Source organism: Natrix helvetica, assembly GCF_964273705.1.
Source record: "Natrix helvetica genome assembly, chromosome: Z".
Classification (NCBI taxonomy): domain Eukaryota; kingdom Metazoa; phylum Chordata; class Lepidosauria; order Squamata; family Natricidae; genus Natrix; species Natrix helvetica.
This window is the reverse complement of record NC_138554.1, coordinates 121,376,386-121,391,088: the sequence shown is the minus strand read 5'-3', so window position 1 is coordinate 121,391,088 and position 14,703 is coordinate 121,376,386. Positions and strand designations below refer to the sequence as shown.

Below are 14,703 nucleotides of genomic sequence, written 5' to 3'. Positions count from 1 at the left end.
CTTATATTACTACAAAGCAAAAGATGATGGCCATGCTTTTTCTGCTAAATTTCAACCAAATACCTGCAAATAGTACCCCCCCCCCCTCCAACGTATGGGAGCGAAGGTAATCTAACTTGAAGCAAGGCAAAACATAATTCAATAAACAAGGAAAATAAATAAAAAGGGTAAAATAAAGTATCAAATGTACTAATGCATAATGCTTATGCAAATGCACTAATCAAGTGCAAGTACCATTCTAGGAGGGTAAACATGAATTTATTCCTAAAGCAAATATACCTTTGAAGATAGATTTTTTTTCATATTTGGCTTCTTTTGAAAAAAAAGACAGAACATGAAAAAATAATGTTGGATCAAATAAAAGCTATCATTAAATTTAAATATATGAGTGTAAGACAGAGACATTTTTGCAAAAAGATTTATCAGTGATTTCATCGTATGTCACACATAACGCTTTGCCATTTCATTTTTCATTGAAGTAGGGTAACCATGCTATCCTACAACACTGGGATTTGATTATTAAAAATATTAATAGCTACATACTGCAGCCTGAACATAAACATATTTAAATGGACCAGAGTCTCCTGGAAAAATTAATAGCCCCAAAGGAAGTGTCTAAAGATGGAGGAGATAACTTTGTATAATGTGAGATATAGGCATTACTTGCAGTTTAAAGTAATTAATTGTCAGAGTAATAAAGCAATTACTATTACAATTAATTGCTAGGTAATAAAAAAGTAGTTCTAGATCTATTTCTAAGTCCATTTCCTCTTCATCTTTGCCAAGTATACATACTATATGATAAACCTGACATGTAATATTACACATAAAATTTCTAAAAGCAGAAAAATACTGTATGTGATTTGTGAAGAGGACTTAACCAAAAGCAGGATGGTAAAGACTTCTAAAAAATTATTTCCTAAAAATTGGGATAATCATTATGGAATTATATAGTTGTACACTGATTTTATTCTCTAAGGAAAATAAACAATTCTCTTTAACAATTTACATTTTATTAAAGAGTATAGAAAATTAGAGTGGATCAATTTCTCCTAGACACCCACATTTTATCTGAAATATGTAACCAAGAAAGAGTTTAATATTGAAGAGGGCTATCTGCAGTTTTAACACATGAAACATGGACACATTCAGAAGCAACCTCCATTCAACTGCACAGAAATACAGATGTGTCAGATGTTGATGAAATAGGAGTAAACTATTTTTTTTAAAAAATCATGCCAAGTGCTAGGAATCTACTTTCAAAAGACAATTTGATTCTTATTTACCAAGCTATATTTCTAGTAGTAAAGGGCCCATTGCAATCTTTTTTAGAACTGAATTTGGGGATTTTTTTTCACTCAAAATAATCTAGAAAAGAATTCTCAAACTATTCATATGTGCCCTTATTATTCAATCCTAGACCAGACTCTTAAAAAGGGCTCTCTTTGTCAAAAGACTGCTGACTACTTATTCCCCCCAAATAAAGACTCATTGAAAAGTCATAAGATAGGAGAACAGAGCATACAGAAATGTTAATTGGGGAATAATACACTTATTATGTTATATTGCTTTTGACTATTTTTTAACAGCTCTATATACTGACAAGGCCATTTTGATTTCTCCATCTGCAACATTTGGAAATATTCTTTTGAGAACAGTCCAGGGTCTGCTATCTACTAATAGAAATAACAGAGTTGCCCACAAAAATTCCACATGAATTTGCTGCTGGCAAAAGTGTTGCTTCTTTGTTGAGGTTGATTCTATTCCAGTTTATCTGGAAAGTTCATATACATCACTGAGGACTGCAGAAAGTTTTAACCTATTCTGTTCTCAGAACTAGGCACCTTTTAACTTACAGACACTATTTCAGACTAAACACATCCAAAGAAGCAATTTTGTGTGACATTCACTCAGATTTACAGAAAATACAATATAAACTGTAGTTATAATTTATATTTGTGCACAGCTTCTTTACCTACAACATTTGAATAGAGTGACACAGAAACATGCAAATGATACTTTGAACATATTCCATAAAAATCTCATAGCACTTTTTTCTATATAACTGATTTTGATTGAAAGATGTAAGAGTTTGAGGGCTTTAATAAAATTCTATACTCAGGAAAGATGCTATCAGATTTGTGATTCTTTGCCAACCTAGACTAATGCATGTTGAGAATATCTTTTATCAGTTGTACAATCAGCAAGATATAAAATGATTTTTTGCTGATTTGGGACAGGACCAAAAGCAACCAAATTGCCTTTAAGAAACCTTAACCATTATCCCTGGAAGGGAATAATGAAGATCATCTCTTTTGCCTTGCTCTTCCAACCCAGGAAACATTCTTCCATGCGATGTGGCTTCTGAATGTCATAGTTCCTAAGAGTTATGAGAATAAGGATAAGCAGACATAAAGTTAAGAAGAAAAAATACCCAAGAATAGAAACCGTTAGATGCGTTTCTTGGAACCAAGCAAAACCCCCACCTTTCTTTAGTCTGCAACAGCATTAGATTATTAGGCAAACGATTAAAGAAAAAGCAAAACAAATCAAGAGAGAGACTAATTGTTACTTAAACATCTTTATTTTTTTACAAGGTTTTTCAGCTCCCTGTTCAAATCTTTTCCAGAACAGGGATCCTAAGCATGCAATTTTATCCGTACTTACCTGGGAATAAATCCCTTTGGCTGAATTCTGAGTGAACCCACCTAAGACTGCACTGGTGAGAGCGATTTAGCGGATTAGCTCTGAGAACTACCTTCGACTTTTCCCTCTTTTTAAAAATTATGTGATAGACCTGCCATCTCACGCCTGTCTCTTCGGATGAATTAAGAGTTCAAGGAACCATAATTCCTGTTCAGCACAGCATCATGGGAGTTGAAGCGTTCAATATGCCGGGGCCAGTCTGCGGAGAAGGGGCGGGGCTAAAGTAATTCCGACCTCATCCGGCCACCTGCTCCGGCCCCCACCTTCATGGGGCCGCAACAACAAGCCACGCCTTCCCCGAACGTGCGATGCGAGAGAAAGGACAACGAGTCAACCCCGCCCTCAGTTCCGAACGTGACATCAGCCAAGACTCTCGCGCAGGACGGCTTTGGCTTAGGACCGCGTGATGCCTGTGACGTCTTCCAGGCGTGACGCAGCGGGGCAGAAGGTTGAGAGGAACGTCTCTTTTTCGTTTCTTTCGTCGCCTCTAAATCTACGTCAAGCCTATTAGCTCCTCCTGACTGGTCGCATGCAGGCACGCACGGAATACTAATTTGGAAGCCTAACGGTTTCTCCCCTCCCCTCCCCTCTGTCAGCCGGACCTCAAAAACGCGGATTGGTAGCTTTAAGGTTCAGTCTGGTCTGTGCTGCTTCCGCGACGTACCTCATCCCCAGGTGGCGGTTCGTTGCCCGCTAGGGGAGGGGGAAAAGGTTGTGGCGGTTTGTTCGGCGGGCATTTTGTGCTGTTCTTTGTCTTGTTCTTCAGCTAGACAGTTCAAGAATCCCAGAGCTCGCCTGTATTTCAGAGGATGACTTCTAAATTCCGTGTAAACCCATCCCCCCCAAAACAGGACTTCCATCTCTTTCTTGCCTGGATTATTGCTTTTTTATTTACCTCACAAATCTAGTCAATAAGTAACGTTAAATTATCTTACGTGTATATCGGAAGAAGGTCCCACTGCTCTAAAGAGAGGTTATTTTTCAACATTTGTGCCAAAATTGTGCAGGCTAATAAATTAGACTGAAAAGTTGTCGCCTCCAAAATAGTACTGCCTATTTACATGGCGAGCTTTCATTTCCCACATGGTCAATTACTGGGGTTCTGCCTGAAAATTCTGGGATTTGTATTATACTCACTCATCTGGAAGTAGCAATTTGGGGAAATTGTCACTTAGATAATAAGTGAGAAAAAGGGAGCTGTCTTATAACTATTAGAACATTCAGAAGATAAGAGACAAAGAATCTGAGGAATCGAATCTAGTCATAAATGATTAAATCAGAGACCTGTCAGGTTTATTTTTGAAATGCCATTAGGTTTCTTTGGTTTCTGATATCCTATATTAAATAAAATGAAATCATTTGGCTCAAATTAATATTTCTGTCTCAGCCCAGCAGAAATAGGTGGATTAAATTCACAACAGAATTTCATTTGCTGGAGTTGTAAAATGATAGGAATAGATTTAAGGTGTTCCTCATTGTTTTCACATGCAGAAAATTCCCTGTATAAGAATATTTATGAAGGCAGGAAAAATATAATTACACCCATTTTTAATTTTTGTTCAAAAATTGACCTGATGGAGCAGGTGTTAATTATGGTAAATCTAGAATCAAAAGAATTGCAAACAAAGGAATCTATGAAATCTATTTTGAATCTATTTTTGTACCATAAAATGCTACTTGCATTCCATATATCATAGCACTATAATAGATTAGTTAATTTAGGGTGAAGTAATACTACTTTGCATTCACTTAATGACCATTCAAAGTTACAGTGGTAATAAAAAGTGACATTACTGTTTTTCATATAATTCTTGCAGCATCCCTATGGTGACATGATCAAAATTCTAGGTATGAATTAATCTGAATGATAAATCAATAAATCTGAATAATCTGAAGTGCCAATTTTAAGGTATGCAAGTGTCAATATTTTAGATTATTTCAGTGCTCGTCTGAGCAATCAGCTTTCTGTATTCTCCAAAGAGAATAACAATGTTACATTAAGTTTATGGAAGCTCTGTGAAATAAAATAAAACCTTGCCTCTGAAATTTGAAAAGAACTGTCTTACAATATCTGGTTTTTTTTTTTAAAGTCTAATAATCCATTCAATTTTTATAGTTATTTATAATTGCCTTCTTTGGGGTTATTTCAATGTCTTCCTCTAGTGACTAGAGTCTAGTCCATGGATGTCCAACTTGTGGCGTCAAGTTGCCATCACATGATGTTTTGTGATGTTTTTCCCCTTTGTGGAGCTGGGGTCCGTGTGGCTTGTGCATGATGCATCTGGTCCCAGTTTGAAACCCCTGCGCTAGTCTCTGCTTAGCTTTTTAAAATCTGCCAAGTTAGCTGTGTTGGAATTTGAACTTCTTTGCTTTGAAATTCCATTCATAATTAAAATAAAGCATATTGTGAGTGTGCTTGTTTTATTTGAAATAGTTATAATTCGTCAGACTAAAATCAACTATGTAGTTAAATAAATAGGAAACTTTTTAAATTTTATTGGTTTTCTATCTTAATATTTATTTATTTATTTATTTATTTATTTATTTATTTATTTATTTAGATTTCTAGACCGCCCCCTCTCCCCGAAGGGACTCGGGGCAGTGTACAGGTATAAATTTAAAAAACCATACAAACAATAGTACACATAGCTAAAATTAGATTAAATAGCCCCTGTACGAATTTATAAAAATTTAAAACTTAGACCATAAAACCAATCATAAAAATTTAAAAATAAAACTGAGGTGGGAAAGCTGGAATTAGGCCAGGCCGCCTAGCTGAAACAGGTGGGTTTTGAGTTTCTGACGGAAGGAGCGGAGGTCCGTAGTCATTCTAATGTCAGGGGGAAGGTCATTCCAGAGGGTCGGGCCCATCACAGAGAAGGCCCTTCCCCTAGGCGTCGCCCGCTGGCACAGCCTAGTGGACGGCACCCGGAGGAGTCCCTCTCTGTGTGAGCGAATCGGCCAAAGGGATGTATGGGGCAGGATACGATCCCGCAAATAACTAGGTCCTGTGCCATGGAGCGCCATGAAGATGATGGTCAACACCTTGAAACGCACCCGAAAAGCCACAGGCAGCCAGTGTAGCCCGCGCAGGAGAGGTGTTACATCAGAGTAGCTAAAGACTCCCGAGATTGCCCGCGCGGCCGCATTCTGAACCAGCTGCAGCCTTCGGGTGCATCTCAAGGGGAGCCCCATGTAGAGAGCATTGCAGTAGTCTAGCCGGGACGTCACAAGCGCATGAGTGACTGTGCGAAGGGCGCTCCGGTCCAATAGGGGACGCAATTGGCGCACCAGGCGAACCTGGTGGAACGCCCCCCTGGCCACAGCTGTCACATGGTCGTCCATGGACAGCCGGGCATCCAGAAGGATGCCCAAATTGCGTACCCGATCCACGGGGGCCAGATGTTCGCCCCCAATGGCCAGTGATGGAATAAGCTGGTTGAACCGGGGCGCCGGTAGCCACAGCCACTCAGTCTTGGACAGGTTGAGCTTGAGTCTGTTACTTCCCATCCAGATCCGTACGGCTTCCAGACACCGGGACATCACTTCGATAGCATCGTTGGGGTGGTTTGGGGTAGAGATGTACAGCTGGGTACCCCAAACCCACGAATGATCTCGCCCAGCGGCTTCATATATGCATTGAACAGGAGAGGCGAGAGGACTGACCCCTGTGGCACCCCACAAGTGAGCTGCCTCGAGGTCGACCTCTGCCCCCCTGCCAATACAAATTGCGCTCGGCCAGAGAGGTAGGAGGAGAACCACCTCAAAACGGTGCCACTCACCCCCAACCCCTCCAGTCGATGCAATAGGATACCATGGTCGATGGTATCGAAAGCCGCCGAGAGGTCTAATAGGACCAGGATGGAGGAGCAGCCCCCATCTCTGGCCCTCCAGAGATCATCCACCAACGCGACCAATGCCGTCTCCGTGCTGTGGCCGGGCTGGAAACCGGACTGGCGCGTGTCCAGATAATCAGTTCCTCCAAGTGGCGTGGAAACTGTTGTGCCACCACACTCTCTACAACCTTCGCCAAAAAGCAAAGGTTGGAGACGGGACGGTAGTTGGCTAGTAAAGCTGGGTCCAGGGAAGGCTTCTTGAGGAGGGGCCTCACCACCGCCTCTTTCAGGGCGGCCGGCAGGAACCCTTCACTCAAAGAAGCGTTGACTAACTCCTGGAGCCAGCCTCGTGTGACCTCCCAGGATGCCAGTACAAGCCAGGAGGGACACGGGTCCAATAAACATGTGGTGGCTCGCAGTCGCCTACGCAGCCTGTCCATATCGTCGGAAGTAACAGAGTCAAACTCCTCCCAGAATGGAACCTCAAGACCCGCCTCCGATGTCCCTTCCAGACCACTAGCAGGGACCAACTCGCTTCGAATCTCAGCGATTTTGTCCTGCAGATACTCCCCAAATTCCTCTGCTCTGTCCTGCAGAGGGGCTTCCCGCGGCCTCTGTTGGAGGAGGGAGCGGGTCACCCCAAACAGGGCGGCAGGGCAGTTATCTGCAGACGCATTAAGAGTGGCACAATACTGACGCTTGGCCACTCTTAACGCCACTTTGTTTGGGTACCCACAAAGTCCGTAAATGGGCTCTCACCTGAGTTCGGTCAGATTCAGAGCGTGATGATCTCCATCTGCTCTCTAGGCGTCTCTTGTGGTGCTTCATCACCCTTAGCTCCTTGGTGAACCAAGGGGCCTGGGTGGTTCGCTGCCGCAAGAGAGGCCGCGAAGGCGCCACCCGGTCCAAGGCCCCAGCGGCCGCACTGTTCCATGCGGCCACTAGGTCCTCCAACCAGGTGTGGGTCAGGGCTACAGGAAATGGCCCGAGCTCCATCTGGAACCTGTCAGGTTCCATCAGGCGCCTGGGGCGGAACCATCTTGGACAATCCGGTTCCGCCTCCCCGCGGTGGGGAGTAGCGGCTGGAAAGTCGAGCCGGAGAAGTGAGTGATCAGACCATGACAGGGGGGTGATAGCTAAATCCCCTACTCCCAGATCACTCCTCCATTGGCCAGAGACAAAAATAAGATCCAGTGTGTGTCCCCCCTCATGTGTGGGGCCCTGAGTTATTTGGGTCAGGTCCATGGCGGTCATGGAAGCCATGAACTCCCGAGCTACTTCGGATGTCTCCCCTACCGATGGCAAGTTAAAATCACCCATGACCAACAGTCTGGGGGTTTCAACTGCCATCTCGGCGATCACCTCAAGGAGCTCGGGCAGGGCTGCTGATGCATAGCGAGGAGCCAGGTATACAATCAGCACGCCCAACTGCTTCCCTGGGCCCCACTTCACGCACAGGGACTCACAACCGGCTATCTGTGGCACAATGGTGTGTCTCGGCTCAAGACCTTCCGTCACAATGACCGCTACCCCACCACCCCTGCCTAGTGCCCGTGACTGATGAAATGCGCGATAACCTTGCGGGTACATTTCCACGAGAGGGAGACCTCCCTCGTGGCCCAGCCAGGTCTCCGTAATTCCTGCCAGTTCCGGCTCCCCCTCCGACAACAAGTCGTTAATGAGGGGGGCTTTGTTGACAACGGACCTGGCATTGCAAAGCGTCAGCCTCAGGCCCTGGCTCTGTAGGTCCTGACCACCTAGATTGTGGGGGTTGGGGCATATGACCGGCCGTACCCAACGACCGCGGTCTCCCAACTGGTGATGAGATCTCTGTCTACCCTCGCACCTGCCCCTCCCCACGACCGTTGGAATGAAAAGACCCTCTTCTGGAGTATCACTACTCCCCCCCCTTCATGGCTCCGCTCACTTTCTTACTAACTCCACCCGCCGGCTTGGCACTGGTCCCTCCCTCAGCCTGGCTTACCCCTCCCCCCACCCTAGAACCCCCTAAAAAACGAATCAGAAATTTAGCTAAAAACCCCCTGAGGTCACTGAAGATTTTTTAAAAAGGAAATATACTTAATATATTGAATGTTGATCAGTAAATTAAACCAGAAATGAAACCAGAAGTTTTCCTGTTAGAACTATTGGAAAATAGGTTGAAAAGCTTGAAAAAATATGGAACTTTGTTATATGTTGAATGCAATGAGAATTTTATATACTCAAAAATGGAACGATATCAATTCCCACAATGGAAAAATAGTTGGGAAAAAAATAGAGATAACAAAATTAACTGTTTTAATTAAGAATGTGTCCAGTTTTGTTTCTATTTTGAAACTACTTCAGAACTTTATTCTCCAACTAAAAAAAATGAATGCTTGATCTTGGTTTTGATGATCAGATTAGTTTATTGTTATGGAAATGGCCAGTATTTCCTAAATATGTAGAGTAAAAAGTTGAGGTTGTAATTTTATATTTTACCGTACTAAAAATGTTGGAAGTCATTGGTTTTTTCCCCTTTCCCTTACCTTGCACTTCCTTCCCTCTCTTCCGTTCCCCTATTATCTTTTATATTATAGCAAACTTCAATAAATGTTTAAAACATTAAGTTAGAAAAATCAGATATAGTTTGTGTTGAGTTAATACAAATGAAAAAGTTCTTTTGAAATTAAAATCAATTCTTTAAGAACCTATCTAAAGCAAGTATTGTGACGATGAGCGATCTTGTTTAATTTCTTCTACTTTATCTGAAATGATCTTTATGTTGATTACTCTTCCCTTTTCTTGAAATGAATAATGTTATTTTAGTAGAATAGTTAGAATTGGGGATGTTCTTCTTTATGCACATAACTTCTGTTGAAGTAGAGTTGTAGCTGCAACTTCTGCAAAACAAATGATACAGAATATAAATTGCCTTCATAAATCCTGAAATTTCTTGGCAATTCTTTCCAGGAGGAAAAGGTAGCAAAATCTAAGGGATTGCCTTTTTCCAAAAGTCTCTCTTCATCCAATCAGATCAAACAGAATGGGCACGCTGCAGATCCCATCAGCCAAAGAGGTTTGACTGATTAGTTCCATGAGAAAAGCTTATTCTGCAGTGCCTCCTGCTCTATGGAGCATTCTCCCTTCAGAGAGTAGAGTATTTTCTGTTAGCCTTTTGTAAGGGCCTAAAAACTTGGCTATATTCTCCATCCTAGGTGCTGAATATGTTAAGGAGCGCATTGCCTGGTTGTATTGCTAACTGCCATATATGTGTTGTGTGTAGTATATGTATATATCTAATTTGGATGTTGCAACTGTTTTTAATTGTTTCTAATGTTTTAAAATGTTTTTAGTATTTTAATTGTGATATTTATTTATTTTTTAAAAGAATTTTATTGATTTTTAAACATTTATGGGAAAGGGTAAGTAGATATACAAAAATTTTGGCAGCTCCATCGTGCTAGAGGTAGAAATCTCTCCAAATCTCACAACTTTTACAGAAAAGAAAAAACAAAAGATAAAAGATAAGCAGAAACAGCGTCTTGTTATACATTGTGTCAACCATGTGTTCAATCATCTCTTTTGACACTTTCTAATATATCAACAATTACAATGATATTTCAAATACATTTATTTTTGTGACCTGAGTCTTTTCGATATTGCTCCCTTCCCCCTGTCTTCGGGCGGAGCCGCAGCCCCTCCCTCCTTCATATCTTGTGTATTGTCACCTTTTTCACTAGCTCTTATATTTTCGTCTTCTAGGAGGGCACTATGTTTTTTAATGAAGGCCTCTGCCTCCACAACTGAGTTAATTCTAATTCTGTTTCCCTCCCAGAAGATCAACATTCCTTCTGGCAATAACCATCTAAACCAAACTCCTTTATTATATAATTTCTTTGATAAGGAGGAATGCTTCCTCCTCTTATCTCTTATTTTTTTGGAATTTGCTTAAGAATGGTAATTTCTTTGTCCTTATATTTTAGTGGTCCCCCCCTTTGGGCCCCTAGCACCTCATCCCTCGTGGTCTTCCTAAGAAATTTAACATGTACTTCCCTTGGAACATTATGTGTTCTGGCATATGCTGAGTTGATCCTGTAAACCAGATCCATATTTCACCACAACTGTTCTTTATTTCTCTTAATATATTCTGCTAAGATTGTACTCATAATATCCTCAAGATCTTCATCTTCTGTCTCTGGTAGGTTCTGGAATCTGAGAAAAAAGACATTCTTTCAAGTTCTATCTTTACCATAAAAATTTACAATTCTCTATTCCCTTTCTGGACTGCCTTAACCTTGTCCCCCAGCCTGACCGCCTCCAGCACACCGATTCTTTGTTTATTTTCTGTTGTTTGCTGCTGTACACCTCTGAGCTCTTCTTTAAAATCTGCCACCTCTTTTTTCAACTCATTTTGTCCCTTCATAAGAGCCTGGAACATTTGGATAACAGATAAATCTTTTGAACTCCCTCCAGTCCCTTCTTGTAAAAATGATGGAATTTTTTCTGTTGAGTTATTGGGCTGGATGTAGAGGAGGTAGGTGCCGAGGCTGTCTTGCCTGAAAATGGTTTTCTGGGCCCCATTTGTCTGAGTTCAGAGATAACTGTAAATCTTTTGCAAAAGAAATGGCGTCTGTGGAGCGTGCAGCTGGGTGAGTCTGAGAGGACAGGCAAGTCCAAAAGTGAAAGTTAATCCTCAATCACAGTTCCAAGCCAAAAAAAAAAAAAAAAAAAAAAATCAAATAATCCAAATCCAGAAAGACCACATAACAGGAGGAGCTCCAGGAGTCCTTCAGGGGGGAGTAGTAATATAAAGCCAGGAATTTCTTCAAAGGTAGTTTCAAAAGACAAATTTCATTTATAAGTGCGAAGAAGAAGACAGAAGCAGGCCATCTTGGCTCCCCCTTTCACAGGGAACCAGGGAGCAGAACATCAAAAGTTTCCATAAAGTTTTTCAAACAGCTCACAACTCTTGCAGTTGTGATATACATCTTTCTCATATAGTTAGTGCAAATGACTAGTTCAACTTTTGCTCTCTCTCTCACCATTCCGAGATTGAGAGATAGTCCAAATGCCGCTTTACCTGAGGGGGGTGAAAGAACACCCCTCCAATCTTCCAACTTCAAATAGATTGAATCCATAACTTACAAAAAGCTGCTGTTCATCAGTTAAAGAGGGTTAGAGAGATTGGAGTGAACTTCTCACCTCCAGCACCTCAGCCGCTACTTCTGATTAATTGCTTCCTTCCGAAGTCCATTCAGCGAAGGTGCAGGCAGCCGACTGCTGCGCTATGCACCCCCCTTGCTCCCCAGCTCCTGAGGCGAGGCTGGAAACTCCCCACAGCTGCCGCCGATTCTGGGGGTTCCAGCAAACTGCCCTACGGCAGGTGGTCCTTCCGAGACCGCCTGTGCTCCTAAAAGGAGCCCACCGGAGAAGCGAACAGCGGACGCCCAGCATCCGTCGCCTTCGGAAACCGGAAGCTGAATGTGATATTTATTTTTGAATTATAATTATCTAACTCTTCTTTCTCATTTTCTTTTCTTCCTAAACTTGGGATATTTATTTCTGGAAATCAGATTTCAGAATCCTTAAACTCACCAACTTCAAAACACAAATAAGAGAAAAAATATAATCAAGAAGTTGTTAACGCTTGATTAAAGTAATTTTAGAAATCAATTCTTAGTTTCTACAAAATAGCTATAGAAACTATTGACCTCTCTTCCAAGTCACATGGCTGTTGAAATGAGATCTGTGATCTTAATTATAAAACCTTAAATGTTCTGCATATTATGAAAGGAAAAGGCATCTATTCTAAATATTTTTTAAAAAAATAAGTTATATTTTATGTATGACTTTCTCTGTTCTTTGTTCCTCAGTTATTGTAACTGTAATTTAGCAGAAGAACAATTTAGTCTTGAACGTTTGGGAGAACATTAAAGGGTTACTATCCATACTTCCTGTGCAATTTCTTCTGATCTTGTTGAGCTGCAATTATTTTCTTGAGGTTAAACATTCCCAGGCTCCTGTAACCTTCTAGACTATTTACTCTGGCCAAGTTTGTCCCAGGTGAACATGTGGGCGATATTCTTGGTTTTATAGAAAAGGAAATCTCTTTCCGTTGTAAGATAGCTTTCCTTTGCAGTCCCAGAAGAAATCCTTTGTAAAAACAATAATGTAAAAAAAATAGCCTTTTCAAGTTTAGAATGCTGGAAATTATTTATATTGAGCATGCTTCTTTATGTAACAGTGTGTAACTGAGAAAATATCCATGTTTGTGATATGAAGTCACTTTTCCTTAGCTCCAGTCAACATTATTAGCTACTATCAGTGTGTTGTGTGTGTGTGTGTGTTTGTTTGTTTGTAGAAAGCATGATAAGGGGAGGAGTAGGAATTGAAACCCAGGATTTATCACTGTATTTCCAAATGAAATATATATGGATAACTTTAACATTTCAAATATAGATTTGCATGTTTCCGTTTCATTTAAAGTTTGGGCCTTCAAATGAAGCAGTTATTATCAGTGCTGGGTGGCCCTTCTACTGAACTCCATATCAGATGTAGCAAACAAAAAATGCTAGATGATACAGTTCCTCAACATTTATAATCCATCCATGCTTCATTTTTATTCAATATATAACAAGAAAAAAAATGAGAGTAGGCTTAAGGAGACATTTGGAAATCTTCCTGGATTACCTAAAAAGAACTAAAGTGACTCGCTATGGGACATAAAGAAGTATAATTACTGTATTCCCTGAGGAGCAATGTCAGGATTGAGTAAACAGTTTCCAGATTGACTTTCTGAAGTCAAAGGTAATTGAGATTCTGGGACAGTTATAGACCATTGACAGACTACTGAGCTGTATTTGGACTTGTCAAAAGAAGGCAAGATGTTTCAGCAGGGGGAAATAAGTGGGTTGCAAAAATAAATGGTGTCGATGTTTCAAAGCATTTATGATGTTTTAAGAAATTACAGGGAGATAAAGGATTTAATATATAACATAAATGGGAAGGTAGAAAGTGTTCTACATTTAACAAATGTAGCAACTTAGAATCGAGGAGAAATTTGCTGACAATCTAGTATCCACCACCAATGTGGTACTTTCCATTCAGTCCCCAGGCAAATTAACAGAGCCAAGTCTTCAGGCTGTTGTGGAAGGACAGGAAGGTTGGGGCAAATTTTACTGTGGGGCATACGATTTTCCAAAGATTGGGTGCTAGGCCAGAGAAGGCTCTTTGTCTGGATCTTGATAGCTGAAGTTCTTTGACCAGATCTGCAGTAGGCTCTCCCTTCCAGTACGAATGGGCTGACCTAGCAGGAAGAGATGGTTTGTCAGGTAGTCTGGATCCATACTCTTAAAGGTTTTAAACGTAATAACCAACACCTTGCACTCATAAACAGATTGGCAGCCAGTGCTATTTGCAGAGGAGGGCTGTAATATGGGTCATTTCCTAGGTGCTGCTCTGGAGATTCCAAACATGGGTTAAATACAGCCAATCTGCCCAGGACTGAATTGAAACTTTAAGACACGCCTCTGGTGCTGATTAATCTTCATATTTTTTAAATTCAGCTAAGCCAAGGGAACGCGCTTCCAGTTTCTCTTCATTCCTAATTCATTGTTTGGACTCTCTATTTTTCTATTTACTACAAAAATATTCTATTCTATTTCCTGATTATTGGAGCTGGCTTGGTGAGTCTCCCTTTAATTTAATTTCCTGGTTCTCACCAATTTCAGCTTCTCCAGTGTCCTGGGTTTGCTCAGGCGCCGTGAGGCTGCAGGCAGCTGTGGGGGAAGGCACATGGGTTGGAGTGCTGATGCCAGCACGATCGCAGTGATCCCGCTGCGATTGTAGCCCCGCTGAGCCCTCCATTGTTGCTGACCGTGCTTCTGAGTGAGCCGGCTGTTGGCGCGGAGCCTTAGAGCTCTCCGGTGTATGCGGGTGGCCATTTTAGGTGGGTCGCATGTGGCAGTGGCCATTTTGAGAGCGTCTCACATGGCGATGGCCATTTTGAGAGCGTCTCACCTAGCAGTGGCCATTTTGAGAGGGTCGCACATGGCGGTGGCCATTTTGAGAAGGTAAAAGTTCTGGCCACCATTTTGTTGACCTACTTTTGCCACGAAAAGCAGCTACAGCCACCTCATTGCCTGTCTCTTGCAGGTCACCGCTAGAAGTCTTCCTGTCC

General features: G+C 41.6%; 1 long non-coding RNA gene across 1 annotated transcript in view; it reads left to right on the top strand.

Annotated features, from left to right (window-relative positions):
- The first annotated feature begins 2,577 nt into the window (after positions 1–2,577).
- The window catches only part of LOC309381322, a 37,333-nt gene continuing 25,207 nt past the window's right edge, over positions 2,578–14,703 (top strand). The window contains exon 1 of the long non-coding RNA XR_014173537.1: positions 2,578–3,417. This is a non-coding gene — a long non-coding RNA (uncharacterized lncRNA). The remainder of the gene's footprint in view (positions 3,418–14,703) is intronic.